The sequence below is a fragment of the Cyprinodon tularosa genome, unplaced genomic scaffold, assembly GCF_016077235.1.
Source record: "Cyprinodon tularosa strain WSP-4 unplaced genomic scaffold, ASM1607723v1 ctg286, whole genome shotgun sequence".
In the NCBI taxonomy this organism is placed as follows: domain Eukaryota; kingdom Metazoa; phylum Chordata; class Actinopteri; order Cyprinodontiformes; family Cyprinodontidae; genus Cyprinodon; species Cyprinodon tularosa.
The window spans coordinates 779447-796598 of NW_024038992.1; the positions used below are offsets into that span (position 1 = coordinate 779447).

The following is a 17152-nucleotide window of genomic DNA, read 5'->3' on the forward strand; positions in this document are numbered from 1 at the left end:
GATCAAGGCGGTCCTCGATTGGCCGGTACCAGAGTCACGGAAGCAACTCCAATGCTTCCTTGGCTTCGCCAACTTTTACCGACGCTTCGTCAGAGGCTATAGTCAGATCGCTGCTCCCCTCCATGCTCTCACGTCGCCAAAAACCCCTTTCGTCTGGAACCCTGAAGCCGGCTCTGCGTTCGCCGCATTGAAGGAAAGGTTTTCCCAAGCTCCCATCCTCATTCACCCTGACCCTGAAAAACAATTCACAGTTGAGATAGATGCCTCTGACACAGGTGTGGGCGCGGTCCTTTCCCAGTGCTCGGACCGTGATCAGAAGCTCCATCCTTGCGCCTTCTTCTCCCGACGTCTGACCCCCTCAGAGCAAAACTATGATGTAGGAGACAGAGAGCTCCTGGCCATTAAACTGGCCCTGGAGGAGTGGCGTCACTGGCTTGAGGGGTCCGAACAACCCGTCATCATTTGGACCGATCATAAAAATCTTGCTTACCTCCAAACCGCCAAGCGTCTCAACCCCAGGCAAGCCCGCTGGTCCCTTTTCTTCTCTCGGTTTAACCTGTCCATTTCCTACCGTCCAGGCTCCAAGAACCTGAAACCTGACGCCCTCTCCCGTCTATATGCACCCCAGGACTCTGTTAGAGAGCCAGCTCCCATCCTGCCACCCACCTGCTCCTTTGGTGCCCTCCACTGGGAGATTGAGGATCTGATCAGACAAGCTCAGCACTCAGACCCTGACCCGGGTAACGGTCCTCCTGACCGAACCTATGTTCCCCTCTCTGTTCGCCCCCGTGTAATTCAGTGGGCCCATTCAGTTAAATTCTCTGCCCATCCAGGCATTAACCGGACCCTCTCTTTCATCTCCCGGCACTTCTGGTGGCCTTCTATGCCTAAAGATGTCCGGGAGTATGTCCTCTCCTGCCCAGTCTGTGCTCAGAATAAGACCTCAAATAAACCCCCAGCGGGCCTTCTTCAGCCACTGCCTGTACCTGAACGCCCTTGGTCCCACATTGCTTTAGATTTCGTCACTGGCCTCCCAGTGTCTCAGGGCATGTCAACCATACTCACGATCATAGACAGATTCTCCAAAGCCTGCCATCTTATAGCCCTCCGTAAGCTCCCATCGGCCCTCCAGACTGCCCAGCTCCTGGTGAGGCATGTCTTTCGCCTCCATGGCATCCCACAGGACATTCTGTCTGACCGTGGTCCCCAATTCATTTCTCGAGTGTGGAAAGAGTTTGCCACAGCCCTAGGGGCCAGGTATTCCCTTTCCCCCGGGTACCACCCGCAGACCAATGGGCAGACAGAACGGCTTAACCAGGAGCTGGAGTCTGCTCTCCGCTGCCTGACTTCCACCAACCCAGCGGACTGGAGCAAGTACCTCCCCTGGGTCGAGTATGCCCATAACTGCCACACTTCCACTGCCACCGGGTTCTCCCCCTTTGAAGTCTCCCTGGGCTATCAACCTCCGCTCTTTCCCGCAGACGTTAGACAGATCGCCGTTCCCTCTGTCCACCATCACATCCACCGCTGCAAGCAGATCTGGTTGCAGACCATCCAGGCCCTCCACAGAACTGACCAGAACCGCAAATTTGCTGACCGGAGGCGAACCCCTGCCCCTCATTACCGCCCCGGTCAGAGAGTCTGGCTCTCCACCCGGGACATCCCCTCCGGGTCCACCCACCGCAAACTGGCCCCCCGCTACACCGGTCCCTATGAGATCCAGGCCATCGTCAGTCCCTCAGCTGTCCGTCTCCGCCTCCCTCCTCACTCGAGGGTCCACCCTACTTTCCATGTCTCCCGCATCAAACCCGTGCTTTCCAGCACATTGTGCCCCTCAGCCGAGCCCCCTCCTCCCGCCCAGGACTTCCAAGGGCGCCGGATCCAGAGGATTGTGGATTCCCGTCGGCGGGGAAGAGGCTGGCAGTACCTCGTCGACTGGGAGGGCTGCAGTCCCGAGGAGCGGTCATGGGTATCCGGCTCCTCCATCCCTGATCCTGCTCTTCTTGATTCCTTCCTGGCCTCTCGTCCCTCCACATCTTCCTCGCTGTCGCCAGGTGGCGACCGTTGAGGGGGGGGTGGTGTCAGGACTCAGCAGGTAGTGTTGTGCTTTTTCTGCCCCGGCTTTCTGCACAGGTGACTGGAGTTGACTGGTGGGCGTGGTACACACCTGAGGCTCGTTCTGTGGTTACCTGTCTGCGCTATAAAAGGAGCTCTCTGACAGCTGGAGGATGCCAGAGTGTTAACCTTGTGTGGTACGCCTCAGTTGGCCACTGTCTTTGACAGCCTGAACCTTTCCTGTTTTGATCACCTTTCTCCTGTGTCTCCTAGAACGCTCCCTCGACTCTAAACCTGCTCCGGGCGTTTCCCCAGTGCTCGCCTGGTGTCTCCAGCTGATCGCTGATCACTGCTCCCAACGGCGCAGCTTGGATCCTGCACGAGTTTCCCCGGCCCGCTCATCGGTCACCCAGTCACCGGATCACCTCACCCAGGCAGCGCTGAGTCCGCTCCTCCACACCACCTCCCCAGTGCGCTTTCTGAGCTCAGTGGTAAGCCTTACGCACCTCTTTACGCGCGGCCCGTCCGCGGCGCGCTGTCTAATTCATCTCTCCCTTTTCAGCTCGTGCAAACCCCGGTCCCGTGACTCTGCCTGACGCTGACTCATTGTTTAGTTTTCTCGTTTCTCTGAATTTATTTCTGAGCTTTAATAAAACCCTGAATCTGCTTCCTGTCTCCCGAGTGTTGTCTGCATGTGGGCCAAACACGTGAAAAACATGACAACCTGAACCTGCATCTTCTTTTCAGCTTCTCTTCTGGTGATTAACCTTTCTGGTAGCACGGTAGAAATAACAGTGTCTTTTACTTGGTGGAATGTATTGTCCATCCAGCTAGTGTTAAAGGAATAGTACACCCAAAACATGATTAGCCTTCATTTTCTACTCACCCCCATGCTGAACAACACTCTGGAGTACTTTTTTGATATCTCAAATGCATCTGGAGATCTGGGAGGCTTCTTGCTGTCTGCTGACATTCAAATAATGGAGGTCTATGGTGCCCGAGGCAGAAAGGTCCATAAAAGTCCACAAAAAACGTGTCAATATTCCTCCATACTGCTCGTCCAATGTATTCCAAGTGTCCTGAGTGGGTAGCATCCAGAATTTACTTGAAACGAATTCATTTAGAATGTTTTTAGAGCATAAACAGTAGTGTATAGGATTTCCTGAAAGCACGCGCCTGCGAGTTCACGACGCTACGGAAACCGTGGCAGACCAAACCAGATGAAAGTGCGAGCAAGAAGCCTCCCAGATCTCCAGATGCATTTGAGATGTCAAAAAAGTACTCCAGAGTGTTGTTCAGCATGGGGGTGAGTAGAAAATGAAGGCTAATCATGTTTTGGGTGTACTATTCCTTTAAGCCCGTAAATATACATACCCTTGATAGATTTAGGTTTAAATGAATTAGGGCTGAAACATTTAATCTGATTAATCATCAATAATAGATTATTGAAACAATTGTCAACTACTTTAGTAATCAAGTAATCTTTAACTGGAGTGTAGAGACTCTAAAATGTGTATACAACTGGCAGAACGACCCACCTTGAGCAGAAATTATACTGAAATTGCAAAAGAAAAAATGTTTTCTTGCATTCAAAATAAGTCTTTTTTTATCTGTCAATATGCTCTGTCCAGCAGTCATCAAGTGGAAAAGCATTATTTTCACTTGGTTTAATTTTGCAACAAGTATTTTTTAAGGAACCTTTTCCTAGCTGATTATTAATCGATTAATCGAAAAAAATAGTTAGTTGCAGCCCTAAAAGGAATACAATTTTAAAGGTATTGTGGAGGATTTTCGCACATTTTTTAAAAGACCCACCCTCTCCACTATAAGAAAAAATGCATGAGCCCATTCCTGCTTGTGCATGCTCTGTTTAGAATTTGCTGTTCTCATAGCTCATACAAGCTTCCTGTGTCCACATACAGCGGGGACTATATAGTGGATTTTATAGCAAACTTAAGTTACTGACCGTTCAACAGATAATCACTGCTTTTTGCTCCGTGTTGGTCACGTAAATTCTCCTCCTCCGTGTGGTGCCTGCACCATCTTTGTTATCAGTCGCCGCTGTCGGGTAGTGGCACCCTATGGTGACCTCTGTGACAGCAAATCCAATAATGCCTAGATAGGAGAGCTCTCCGTGCAAGGCATTCCGTCGTATATCTGCCTCTTCTGAGGCCTTTCTTTTCTTCTCATACACTTCATAGACAGTTTTCCTCTCATGACTCTCGGCCATTTTCAAAGAACCATGGTGAGAAAGGTGAGCTTCAATGACTGTCTGAAACCATAGCTCACCACACGTATACACCTAAAAAAAGCACATGCGCAGAAGACGATAGCTAACAGGGTGATCACTTAGGACGGCCTTACATAAACATCACCAAAATGATTGACAATTAGAAGGACCACTTATTTAGATGATCCACCCTGAAATAAAAGATCATCCTCTGTACCTTTAAGAATACATTTTCTAATGACCGTAATTAAAGTTACTCATATTGAATATCCCAACCGGAGACCCCAATTAGCTTGGAGAACCTATGAAGAAAGATACTTCTTTTACAGTGCTGTCTCACCTCCTATCAGTAGCAGACTAAAAAAGTATTTGAAAGTATAAATAATTTGGGGTTTAACTTTAAACCTGTGGAACTCTGGGAACCAGTACCAGGATGGAAAAGATCTGGACAAAGACTAATTAAACACAAACACCACAGCGCCTGTAGTTTCACATGAACATTAAGAAACGATGAGGTTCAGTGTTCTGCTGTTCTGTGTGACTGCTTGTGCGGGCACTAATATGTCAGCAGTTGGAATTTGGTCCTATATGTTTGCAGTTTGACATGGAATGTGTTTTGGATTGCTACAAGGAGTTTTATTTTTCTAAGGGGGGTCATAAAACGCTACCTAATTGAAAAAATATGTCACTGCAGTTGTGCGTACCTCTGCTCTCCGTAAATATGATGTTTTTCCAGCTAATTATGATGAAATGCCTCACATGGCTGACAGCCACTGCAGCTACAAGCAAAACAATTTTCAGCATCAGACATAAATATTTTCTTTTGGTTATTAACAATGGAAATTACTGCTTGGCAAGGTTTGAGACTGCAATCAGCCCCCCTAATTGTCCAACGTTTTATTCGTCGTTGAGCACACACACTTGAGCCCGGCTGCATAACTTGTCATTACTCAGCAGAGTCTTAGCTGAGCAGACAAGGAGAGCTTTTCTTAGCACACAGCTCCCGTCATTAGCTGACATTAACGGGGTAAATGACACTTTGACGAATGTTCGTAATTTAGACGGTTTTCTTTAGAGCAGAACCGTTTGCTTCTGCTGCTGGTACGGATCTCTAATGAAAGGCAGGCAACATCAATGACATCTTGTTTTCTTTGTACTTCCCACATGTACGAAATTAGTAAAAACTGTCAAACAGTGAATTATGGGAAAGGATTTCAAGATGCTGACATCTAAAAGGCAGAGAGCTGGTAGATGAATGGAAGGGACTCAAATATTTCCCTGTTGGATAACCAACGAGGTAAATTGACAGCATGAATTTATTTAGGAGAGCAAAGTAGATTAGGGTTTTTAACAGATCAAGAAAAAGCACTAGTAAGTGAGGAAAAATCCAAACGGGCCACAGCCCAACCCTGATTTGGAAGGTATGAAATCCTTTAGTCTGTGATTTATTACACTTTCAGATGAGAAGTGATTCCCCTTCTATTACCCCACCCCCTTCCATATGAAACTTAATCACAGAGTTTAGAGCCAGGGTGGGGTGGGGGAACCATTTCAGGAGGTGATGTAACCATGGAAACCATAATGAAACACCACATAGGTCATGTGGACAACATGTTTTGTTGCAAAATAATTTAAAAACACAATTCTATCTTAAAATCTGTATAGATAAAATACCTTTAAGTTGAAAACAACACTTGGAGTTACTCAAGCTTTTTACGTAGTTCTGAGGTCAGGTGAACAAACATCAGCGTTTGACTTCTATTATAGATTTTTCTATTAGTGTTCATAAGAAATTATGAAAAATTCAGGAGGAAACTTAAGAGCGGTTGAACCTTTTCCAAAGTCTTTAGAGATGTTGTTCTAAACATTAAACTCTCCCAATACATTCTGTGGCACCTACATTAGAGAACAGTCAGCCTCTAAAGCTATGTTTAGTTGACTCTCTGAACTCTTAGAACATAAAAAAAAAAACGTTCACGCTTAAATTGGCTCTCTGCTTAAATGTTTGGGTTTTTTCTCTTATTTGGAAATATATTATGATCGAAGTGGCAAAAGGGGCAAGCAGACTCTTCTTCCTCAGAAGACTTACGTCGTTTGATGAGTGTAGGGATATGCTTTTCATCTTTTATCACTCAGTTGGGGCCAGCGCTGTTCTCTTTAGGGTTGTCTGCTAGGGAAACAGCATTACTAGCAGGGACAAGTGCAGAATAGATAAGTTCATTAGGAGGTGTGCAGCAGTAATGGGGAGGGAAGCAGTCCCTTTTGAGGAACGGGGTGACAAAATGACTAGGGCAATGATGAAGTCCATAAGGGCCAATGGGAGCCATCCCTTGCACAGCACTATGGTGGCTCAGGAAAGCAGCCACTGATCTCTATGAGAATGGAGAGATATAGAGGATCTTTAGTCCCAGGCTGCCATTAGAGTTATGAGGAATAAACACTCAGTTCTTAAAGAGGCATTAAACTAATGCCTCTTTAAGAACTGAGTGTTTTTATATAATTATTATAATGTTTTTTTTTTGTTTTTTTTTTAATCAAATTTTGTGTTCTTTATCCTATTTTATTTGTTTTTACCTTTGCCATCAGGCAGGTGAATTTCCCTCAGTCTGTCCGTCCATCAGCCTTTTATTAACTCCGCCTCATAAATAAATAAATGAATAAAATGTACTTATTTAGATTGGATATCATATTTTTTATATACATTTTTTTCGTGGATTATGGGTTTCTGTCTTAAAACTGTATTTAAACTGTATTTAAACCTGAATTCACCATGGCACTGGTGTTCCAGCTGTTTTCAGTTTGAGGCGGACTTGATTTTTCATGCCATCTGGGTAGTTCTAAGCAGCTTAAATCAGTTCCCTCTCATTCTCCACAGGAAACCAAAACGTTTTAATTTCTATAAAGAAGTTGGTGGGTAACTGTGGACCTTGCCAAGAGAAACTGACCCAAAAATCAGTAGCAGAGAATTCATTTAAGCCAATATACACAATGTAAAATCCTCAATAAATTCAAACCTGTACACCCAGTTCAAGTTTAAATAACAGAAGAGTTCATTTGCTAATACAAGTGGAGACATGCTACTGCTCAGTTAGGACTGACTAAAAATGTTGAGCCACTTGGCTGCACTCTGTGTTAATTCCTTTTGTAAATTCCGGTTTGTAATGTTTTCTCTTGATTATTGATTGTTTGGACTGCATTGTTTGACTGGTGCACCAGCATAAATATATCCATCGAAAACAACACTTAAGACAAAATATGAATCCCTCTGTATTGCAACATTCCTCTTTCAGAGACACACCTTTACTGCTAATTTCCTTCCTACAAGTTAAATAGTGATGCCCTCACACAACATACAAGAAATCGTTGATATGAAAAAAAATAATAGTCAATCAGATATTCTCAGTACGTCAGGGAAAAGTACTACTTCAATCTATAAAGTAAATAATTTTCAGTATTTAATATAAAACTTGAAATATGGCTGGAATTTTTTTTCTGTAGCTAGCACCTATGATACATTTACAAAAAGAAATTGTACATATTAAAAAACTTATACATTAATTTTGCACTTGTCTCTTCGTTGACCTGAATGTAATTCTAGATATTTTCCATTTATTTAAGTTCCAATTGTATTTTTAAAGGCTTTTTTGCGTTTTTTTGTTGTGTTTTTTCCAGATAGATTATCAATTTGAACATCAAAGGCTGTGACAGGTTTATCTTTGAAGCTAAAATGATTAAGTCTTCCCTTGATTGTTCACGGCACTTGACATAAGATAACTATTATAAAAGTTTTTGCTCTGTAACACTAAATATTTGTTTTTGCACTACATGTTTGAACCGTGCACACTCACTTGTAATTGTTTTCTGCAAAGCAGCATGATTGATTGCGGACTGAGAAGCTTCTCTTTTTGCATCTGTGAGTGTGCATCGAAATGGGCCGGCCAAGTCGGGGACGTTGCTAAGAGAAGAAATTGTTATAAAAACACTCTTGTGGGCTCACATGTTTGGGGAGGCTGATTTCCACACTTTAAAGGCCTCTGCCAAACAAGAGCTTGGGAAGATTGCTTTTCAAATTGTTATGATTTTTTGGCTGCATTAACATTAAATGAAAACTGAAATAAATACCTCACAAGTGGTCTTGTCAAAATTAGAAGCTCCTAAGGGGGTAATGTTTGTCTTAAACCATCCTTTATAGCGCACAATTAGCCAGGTCAGCAGGTCGTCATAAGACCATTTAACACCTCCAGAGGCTTCCTGCAAACTAACAACATATTGGTTTCAACAGATTTTGGATCATTCAAGCGGATATTTACATAAATCTGAGAGTTAAGTTCTGAAAAACACAGACTCAGCTTCACACCTCCTGATTTCGTCATGTTATCAGCTCATAAGATTTAATTTGGTTGGACATTTTGTATTAAAACAACTTAAAACAAAGCCGTATTGGATAAGATTATCTTCAATAATGTCAGGTTTTTATCATTAAACTAAATTCAATATGTCAGAATGGGGCTGCTCCCTTTTGATTTAAGATTAAAAAACAAAGCAAGATTTTCAAGGTAAAATAAGTAATACCGGTAGTAAGTTAGGGATTTTATAAAAACAAGCCCTCTAAATAAAGGGTATGTTTAAAAAAAAAAACTTAAAAGACGAACTATTAAAGAGAATATATATTTTTAATGTGCTGACAGATCAAAAAAAACGAGAGCTTTGTACCTGATTAAAAAATGTATAATTAATGTAGTTTCAAAATATTTACTTTTTGTTTAGTGAAAAAAAAGTTTAACAAAATTTCCTTTTTTTATTTTTTCCTATGTTTTCCTATATTTTTTCTGCAGTATTTTTCTGCTCGGTTCTTAGTTTCTGTGGTCTTCTGGTTGTTCTAATTAATCATATCCTCTCTGGTCCCTGCTCTGCTCTCTACCACAGCTGTTCAGCATTCCACCGATTGGACGTACCTGGTTTCAATGTCATTCCTCACTCCTCCTCAGCATTTATGTTCCATTGGTTTGTTTTCTGTTGTTTTTTGTGCACTACAGTGAGCCTGGTTCCATGTACTATACATCTCACTCCTGAAATATCACTTTGATCTTTTTATGATAACAATAATAATTGATCTATGTTGATCTCACACTGGAAAAATTTACCTCTGCATTTAACCCATCCCCTTGGGGAGCAGTGCCTGCTCCTGTGCAGCGCACAGGGAGCAGTGTGGGGTTAAGGGGCTTGCTCAGAGACCCAGAGTGCAGGCTGTGGGGATCGAATTGGGACCTTGCAACCTTCTCAGTGTACAAGCGCACAGCTCTAACCACTAGGCCAGGGGTGTCAAACTGGTTCCTGAAAGGGCCGTGTGACTGCAGGTTTTTTCTTTCCAACCAAACAATAGCACACCAGACTCCAGTCATCTAATCAAGGGAGTCCAATCTGAACATGATGACTTGATGATATAACTGGAGTCTGGTGCGCTATTGCTTGGTTGGAAAGAAAACCTGCAGCCACACGGCCCTTCCTGGAACCACTTTGACACCTGTGCACTAGGCCAAAACTCCCCTTATTATTTATATTAAACCCTCTGTATCACCACTTACTACTTCTAAGTTCTTGTTTCTGCTTAGGTCCGGCTCCAACTCCACATCTGATGACAATGTTGAGGGCCACCATGCTGTCCTTTTTTTAAACAATGGATTTTATTGAGTCTCTTTCATGAAGACCAATGTAGTTTTGGACCAATGCAGCTCCTCAAACACTATTATGAGCACAACACCTCTTCGATTGACGCTCTCCATATGAGGTTTCTTAGGTTATGTATATACTTATATTAATGGTGGTTTGCAGTTCTATCATAAACTTACCATAGCTTATGGTTTTAAATGCCTCTCTGTTAGATATTTAAACTTCTTTACAACTATATGCTTGGACTGCCTTCTGTGATCTTTTGTCTTCATTGAGCTGTTTATTATCAATCAACATCAGTAGACTTCACAAGACAGCTTTTGAGTTAGGTACTCACAGATGCTGTGTGCTTATGGTCTTTCGTTTGAACTTAAGCAAACGGAATAAAGATTTTTTTTTTAAAGATTCCCCCTTCAATACCTGTTAGTTTATGAAGTATTTATCTATGAAAATTCTTAGTCAAAAGATTTAGGTGAAAGAAAGAGCCACCTTTTGTTTTTTCCCCTAAATATTTTGTTCCTCCTACAGTATATTCATCTCAGTGCTCCCCGCCACTAGTTAGAACTGAAAAAGCCTCTTGGATGAGAGGAGAAATATCCTCTTGAAAACTTTACATCCAGTTGCCTGACCTGAACTTTTCAAGCATTAAGTATTTTATGTTCTCAGCTAAATTATCTGCACATTAAAACTCAGATTATTTTTCTTTTTCCATAAAATAAGTCCAAATAATTTTTTTTATGGTTTGATGTGTAGATTTCTTTAAAATTGGAAAAAGCATATGCCTTTTTGAAATTGGCCATTTATCTGAAAATTCTGTATTTTTCTTTTTTTGTAGAAGAAAACATTCATTTGGTTTTAATCTTTATAGTTTGTAACAGAGTGAGGCACTGATAAGAAACTAGAGTATAAACCTTTCCTTATCGTTAAGCACACAGTTACTGTGCTCTAAATGAGGGAAATTATTCACCTAGTTGATGGGAAAGGCAGTGTTCCAGGCCTGAAGTGAGTATGTGTTGAACATGATAAGCTCCACTGTGTGAGTATAGAAATCCAGCAGCCCTGTTTGGGAGTGGTAGCTGCAGGACTGAACTTCCAATAGTGCCTCAGAGGTGTCATTAGTCTCTTGGCATTTGCTTTCTTGTCCACTTGTGTGCAGATTTAGGCATGATTCTTGTGAAATTAGCACTTGAGGGGATCGGTCTTCCACAGACCTTTGACCTGGATCGACTGGGTAAATAAACCAAATCCTCCATTAGTCTTTTTTTGCAGGATTTAAACTGAAGCAAAACCACCAAGAAGTTCCTGCTTCCATTTATTGGTTACTTATAACTTCAGTGTTTTGGACTAAATGCTGCAAATAGCTTTAAAAGAATTAGAGATAGTCAAATCCTGCTCAGGAAAACCCATCCATGTAGATTTTGGAAGATTTTTCAGGAACAATAAAATACTTTGTTTGAGTCTTTTCTCTCTGTATGTATAAAGCTAAGAGGCCAATATTTTCCTCCTGTCAAACAATATGATAATTTGGTTTGATTAACTATAAAATCGCAATACCAAACCAGTGATAACAATGGAAACAGTGGTCATAAACAGGAAACAAACCCCTGTGTCCCCTGTGGTAGACAAATTATGGTTTAAGTCAGTGTTGAGATATGGATGATCGTTCCAAACATCCATACAAACTGATGACTTTATTATTCTGCAGTTTGCTGCCAGTAAACATGTGGGTGTATTGCATTTATGTGGATGTTACCCAAGGTCATATCTTAATGGCAGCTGGACATCTCTAACAATACATCAAGACATCTCAAGGACATTTTCAAAGTTCCCATAGTTTGGATGGACCAGTCATTAAAACTTCTAATTAATTCCAGAAAACCTAGGAACAAGAGGAGACTTGATGCAATGCTACTAAGTGTTGACAGCTTTGCCTGTCTCCATTTAATAATCTCCCTTGTCTTGTTTATGGATATGCCTGCTCCTATACAGTCTTATTTTGGTGAGATCAACACAAGGGTGTGAGTTTAGTTGATATTTTTTAATCTATAGCATTGTCATGAAAAGGTGTTTGTATGGAGGACCCAAATGCAGAGACCAGTTGGCAGAGGTGAATTAAAGTCAGTTTGTTAAAGTTCACAGATCCAGGGGCAGGAATCAGATTCCAACAGAAAACAGCAAACGAACCTGAACCAAGGAGACATCAAGGGTAAATCCAAACTAGGAGCCAGGGAGAGATGAGGTACACAGACAGAAGTTAGACGAGGATCCAGCAAACAGGAACTGAAGAGGGAGGGCTTTTAAAGGGGACAGAGACAAAGAGAGAACTAACGAGGGAATTGAAAACAGGTGCAGGCAGAACAGAAAAACAGAGCAAGGGAGGACACAAGAGGGCAGCAGAGGACAACAAATGGAAAACCAAGAAAAACAGGAACAAACAGACCAAGACTCTGACAAGCATACTTTTCAATAAAATAGAAAATAATAATAAAAAAAAATCATCCAGTCTGATTAACTTTTTTTTTTCTCTCAGAAATACCATCAATCTAAGAATACAAGGATGATAGGTTTTAGATAGCACAGGTGGATGGTGTTAAGAAATGTTTAAATCAGAATACAACCAACTAGCCATGACAGATGCAAACATGGATGCTAAGGTTTGTCTTCTATAAACTTCTATAAACTGGTGGAGATTTAATTGTATTAATAAAAAAATGTCTTCTGCCAAGATTGCTTCATTTGGTTGTAGGGCGAATCAGCGTATAGTTACTTAGCATCATAAAACTTGCATAAACTGGCTTTACTTTTGTAAATTGTGCAGGACTAAATAAAGGACTAATAAAGAGGCAAAGGGAAGTTTGAGAAAATTTAGGAACTAGCTTATTTACAAAAAAATTAAAAATCTGAACTCTAAACATTCATCTGGGCCCCAAAAAAAGAAGAAAATTAGGTCAAAACCAAACTTAACACATTCAAATGAAGTGCTAACTTCCCTAACAAACTGACACATGGAACATATACTGGCTGATCAGGCCATTATGAGACAAGAAGAAACATAACATACATCTACCCAAATAAAGCTACTTCAAACCTATGAGAGACAAGAACAAAAATAACTAAACTCTCTAATTTTATTTATTAAAAAAACTAACAAAATAATTAAACCTGAACTGTTCCTGCTTCCCTTCTATAACAAGCGGAAGAGTCCAATTAAGTCTAAGTGCCATTGAGGAGATTTTTTGCACCCGGGACCCTCTTTCTTCACAAGACACGCCCACAGCAGCCTCTAAGGAGCTGGCAACACAAATGAAAAGTGTATTAATTTAAATGAACCAAATGTGGGCACCCAAATAATTAACCCATGCCAAATCCTAAAATTAAAAGATTCAAATACACTATGGCGAACTGATATAAAGTCCTGTATTTAAATGAAAAGAAGTAGAAGAACATTTATTGTGTGGCTGCACATCCTGCCATCAAACTTTCATTCACTCAGATTAATGCACCTTGCTCTTTGTGGTGTAATTAATACAATATAATTGATTGGATTTACTGGTTCATTAGACTCGCAGCAAATCTGTCTACTTTGTGATTCCTCTTTCCTCCTGTATTGGATACTGTCTCCATTTGGTAGCTATTAGTCCCCAATACCGTAGATATTTACAGTATAGCTAGTACTACATTATTCTAGTCTTTCCCAGTCCCCTTCATGAACCCCTTCCATGTGTTTCTTGTTGCCAGTTTATCTGGAAACCTGTGTAGTGTTCCCCTTTACAGCTCCAAGGTTTGGAGTGGATTAAAACACAAAGCAAAACAAACATAGTCAGTCTATAAGCGGATTAGTCATACTCATTTACAGCACAGAAGGACAGTAAGACTACTGGAACATCTCAGCGCAACGTACACATGTGGAAAGTGGTTTGGTGCTGTGGGACGTTTTATTCAGTTAAATCATATCAAAAAGGAAAAGAAAGTTTAAACACTGCAGGGCATTTCTCGTTTTCAGGAGATGAAATATATGAAAAAATGAGTTTATTGACTGTGAAAAAGTTAAAACATGTCAGTGAGTTTAAAATTCTGAGGGAAGCAATGTTTTAATCTGTCCTGAATGATGTTTTTCTATTTCTCGTAAATAAGCTGACTCCAACTATTATAGTGCAGAAATTGACAATAAGAAACAGCAATCCTCACAGAATCCCATGCTGGTCATTAAAGTGCCCTTAGAGTTAAAATGAGTTTTAAACACAAGCTCCTAACATACCGCATTTATCGGTTAAAAATCCACAGCATTCAAAATCTATCAGCATACCTCATTGTGTCCCCCTAGCTCCACCACTATAGACACAAATAAGCCATGTCATCGTCTCTAGTTGGCTGTTCTTCTCAGGAAAGCAAACACAGAGACAGTGATGGAGCACAAGTTGAAATGTCGAGCTTAGCCGGCGGGTTGGGGAGACGGTCACCATCAGAGATAAGGCCTCACAGGATGTCTTAACCATAGTGACAGCAACAACTTTAACCTGTGTTTACTTATAGAGGTATTAACCCTCTATCACCTTCAGCTGATATTTACTCCTCAGGGGTCCTCTAAACAACACCATGATGAGGAGGTTAATAATCCTTCTCACACAAAGCAGGGATTTTATTAGGAACACCTGCAGCTCTGCTTATCCATGCAATTATCCAATCAGTCAATCATGTGCTGCCCATGAAATCATGTAGATATGGGTCAGAAGCTTCAGTTCAAGTTCATAACAAAAATCTGAATGGCCACAGAATATGATCTCATAACGTTTGAGCATGACTTGATGGTGGTTTCCAGACGAGCTGCTCTAAGTACTGAGAACATATTTTGTCCAAACATACTGTAACCGATCTGCACTCTCTTCTAAAGTATATCCTCAATGACTTATTCCTGCAGAGCAAGCTATCCAGCTGCTTTCTGAAGCCAGGACTTTGCACAAGGCTGCATTTCTGCCTTTAATTCTTGAGTCGTGCCAAATTAGTTTGCTTGAACAAGAGCTTTTTTTTACTGTGATCTGGTTATATCACCTACTGGAACTAATCAGTGTTTTGCTCAATTAGAATAGCCAAACTGGTGCTGGTATTTTATTTTTCTCTCCATCCTTTTTTATGAGCATGTCTTAAACATTTTAATCACACCTATTAATACAACCTTCATTGTATTTCTAATTTCCATTTTTTATTGTTAAGTTATTTATAGCTGCAATGATGAAACGGTATATAATCTGACATTATTGTTTACATTTTTTTCTTTTATTTCTTTTACATTTCACCATTATCTTATTGTTAAATAATACATGTGATGGTGAATCAATTACAAATTAAATAATAAAGTTCTTTGAAAATTACTACTTTTTCAACAACAACAAAAAAGAAAATTACTAAATTTTCCATCTCGTCCAGAACATGTTTTATATAAACATATCCAAAAATCTGAGAGAATTTATGTGTTTGCCACTTATTTCCAGGAAGCAATCACTCCCTCCAGTATATTTACTGGATGGGTTTATCAGTTTAGGGACAGATTTTTCTTATTTCATGCCATTGTGCTTCTCACCCTCATTACCTGACCTGCCTTAGTTTAACTCTTAAAATTGCACAATCTGCAATGTGATCCTTTATGTTATCTTTAGGGTCCATTTCAAGGACTCTCGGAGTCTGATCATAAGGCCTTGTTTTGAAATATTGCTCTACATTTTTATTCAAATGTTTTCTCTAACTCGATTTGTATCTGAACTTTCACCTGTATAAAAAGCACTTTCTGTTGGGAGAAACATCTGATTAACATGCGTAAAAGTGTTTAACAATGAAGGCGAGAAACCAAACATTTACTTTGACCAAAGCTGCCAAATAGGTCTCTCTTCTCCTCAGATCTCATTACTTATTAACTGGAATGTTCTGGAGCTCTTCAGAGCTTTCACACTAAATTAATGATGCATTTTTATTCTGTTTACATATCAAACATGCAGTTTTCATTGATGTAGAGCAAATGTGCTCCCTTTTGAAGGTGGATAACAAGGTAAAGTAGGGAAGTCAACAAGCTGTCGCTGGAGGTTTTCTTATCAAACCTGTGGAAAACTACAGCTTCCTGGGTAACATCGACTTCTGTGGACGAAGTTCTAAATGTTCAATCATCAAAGAATGTCTTTTAAAAAAGAGCATATAAGTTGCATGTCCAATCTAGTCCAAAAAGCAAAAATTTGATATTTGGGGAACTTCTTAAATCAGTCTCCATCAGTGCAAGAAATTCATTCTTTGTATTTATTTATTTATTTATTTATTTTTAACTACTGTACCTCTTATTAACCTTTGTTCTTCCAAAGAATATCTAAAACCAGAAGGAGGTGAGACCTGTAGGTAAAAAACTCTTTGGTCACTTTTAGTCAAGTAAGGACTCTTTTATTCTAATACTGTTACTAAAGTGACCAAAAGCTTCTCAGATCAGGTCTAAAGATGGCCTCGCAGATCATAGCTAAATTCAACTGAAATCCCACCTTAATTTCTCTTTTGGGCTGGTGATCTGATTAGCTACAGTATTGTATATCTAAACACCAAACATATGGAAGGCTACTAAAACAGCAGCACTTATTCCATTCATTACCTGCTGCCTATCTAAGATCAGTCCTGGTGCATTGACAACTCATTTATTTTGATCGCAAGATGCTTAAAGGAGAGAGACACATTGTTTCTGCAGAAAGTTCTGGATCTAAAAAATAGTCTGCTGTAAGAGGGATATGCTTGAAAAATATCTGAAGGGAGACATCAAGGATGCAGCTTATATAGATGAACTACCATGGATGACTCCTTTAAATGTGGAAAAGCAGTGGCTCTACACTAAGGCCGTTTGATGGGTCTGTCCACAGTGCTCATTCTAGAATTGCCCTTCTTAAGGTGGCTCCACTTTGCAGTTGTTCTGCTAGCTTGACTCTGATATTCCATTTTAGGAGAACTTTAGTTTCTTCATTTGTGGATCGGAGTTTATGTTTCCAGAGGATTTTTTTCTTCTGGTGTTGAATACAGTGAAACTGGAAGTACTGTTACTGATTTTTTTCCCCTTTTGAATAATTGTTGATGTATGATCCATAACCACAGCAATCATAGCAACACTTTTTAGACTTGGGAGCAGCTAATTAACATCTCGAAAGCTGAAATAATAAAGAACTAATTGCCCAGTTA

The 17152-nt window shown here is 40.5% G+C and overlaps 1 long non-coding RNA gene across 1 annotated transcript; it reads left to right on the forward strand.

Moving 5' to 3' along the window:
• The first annotated feature begins 2125 nt into the window (after positions 1 to 2125).
• On the forward strand, positions 2126 to 2761 carry LOC119787043. The gene is made up of 3 exons (XR_005281276.1): positions 2126 to 2252; positions 2329 to 2546; positions 2618 to 2761. It is a non-coding gene; the product is annotated as an uncharacterized LOC119787043 (long non-coding RNA).
• Positions 2762 to 17152: the final 14391 nt, after the last annotated feature.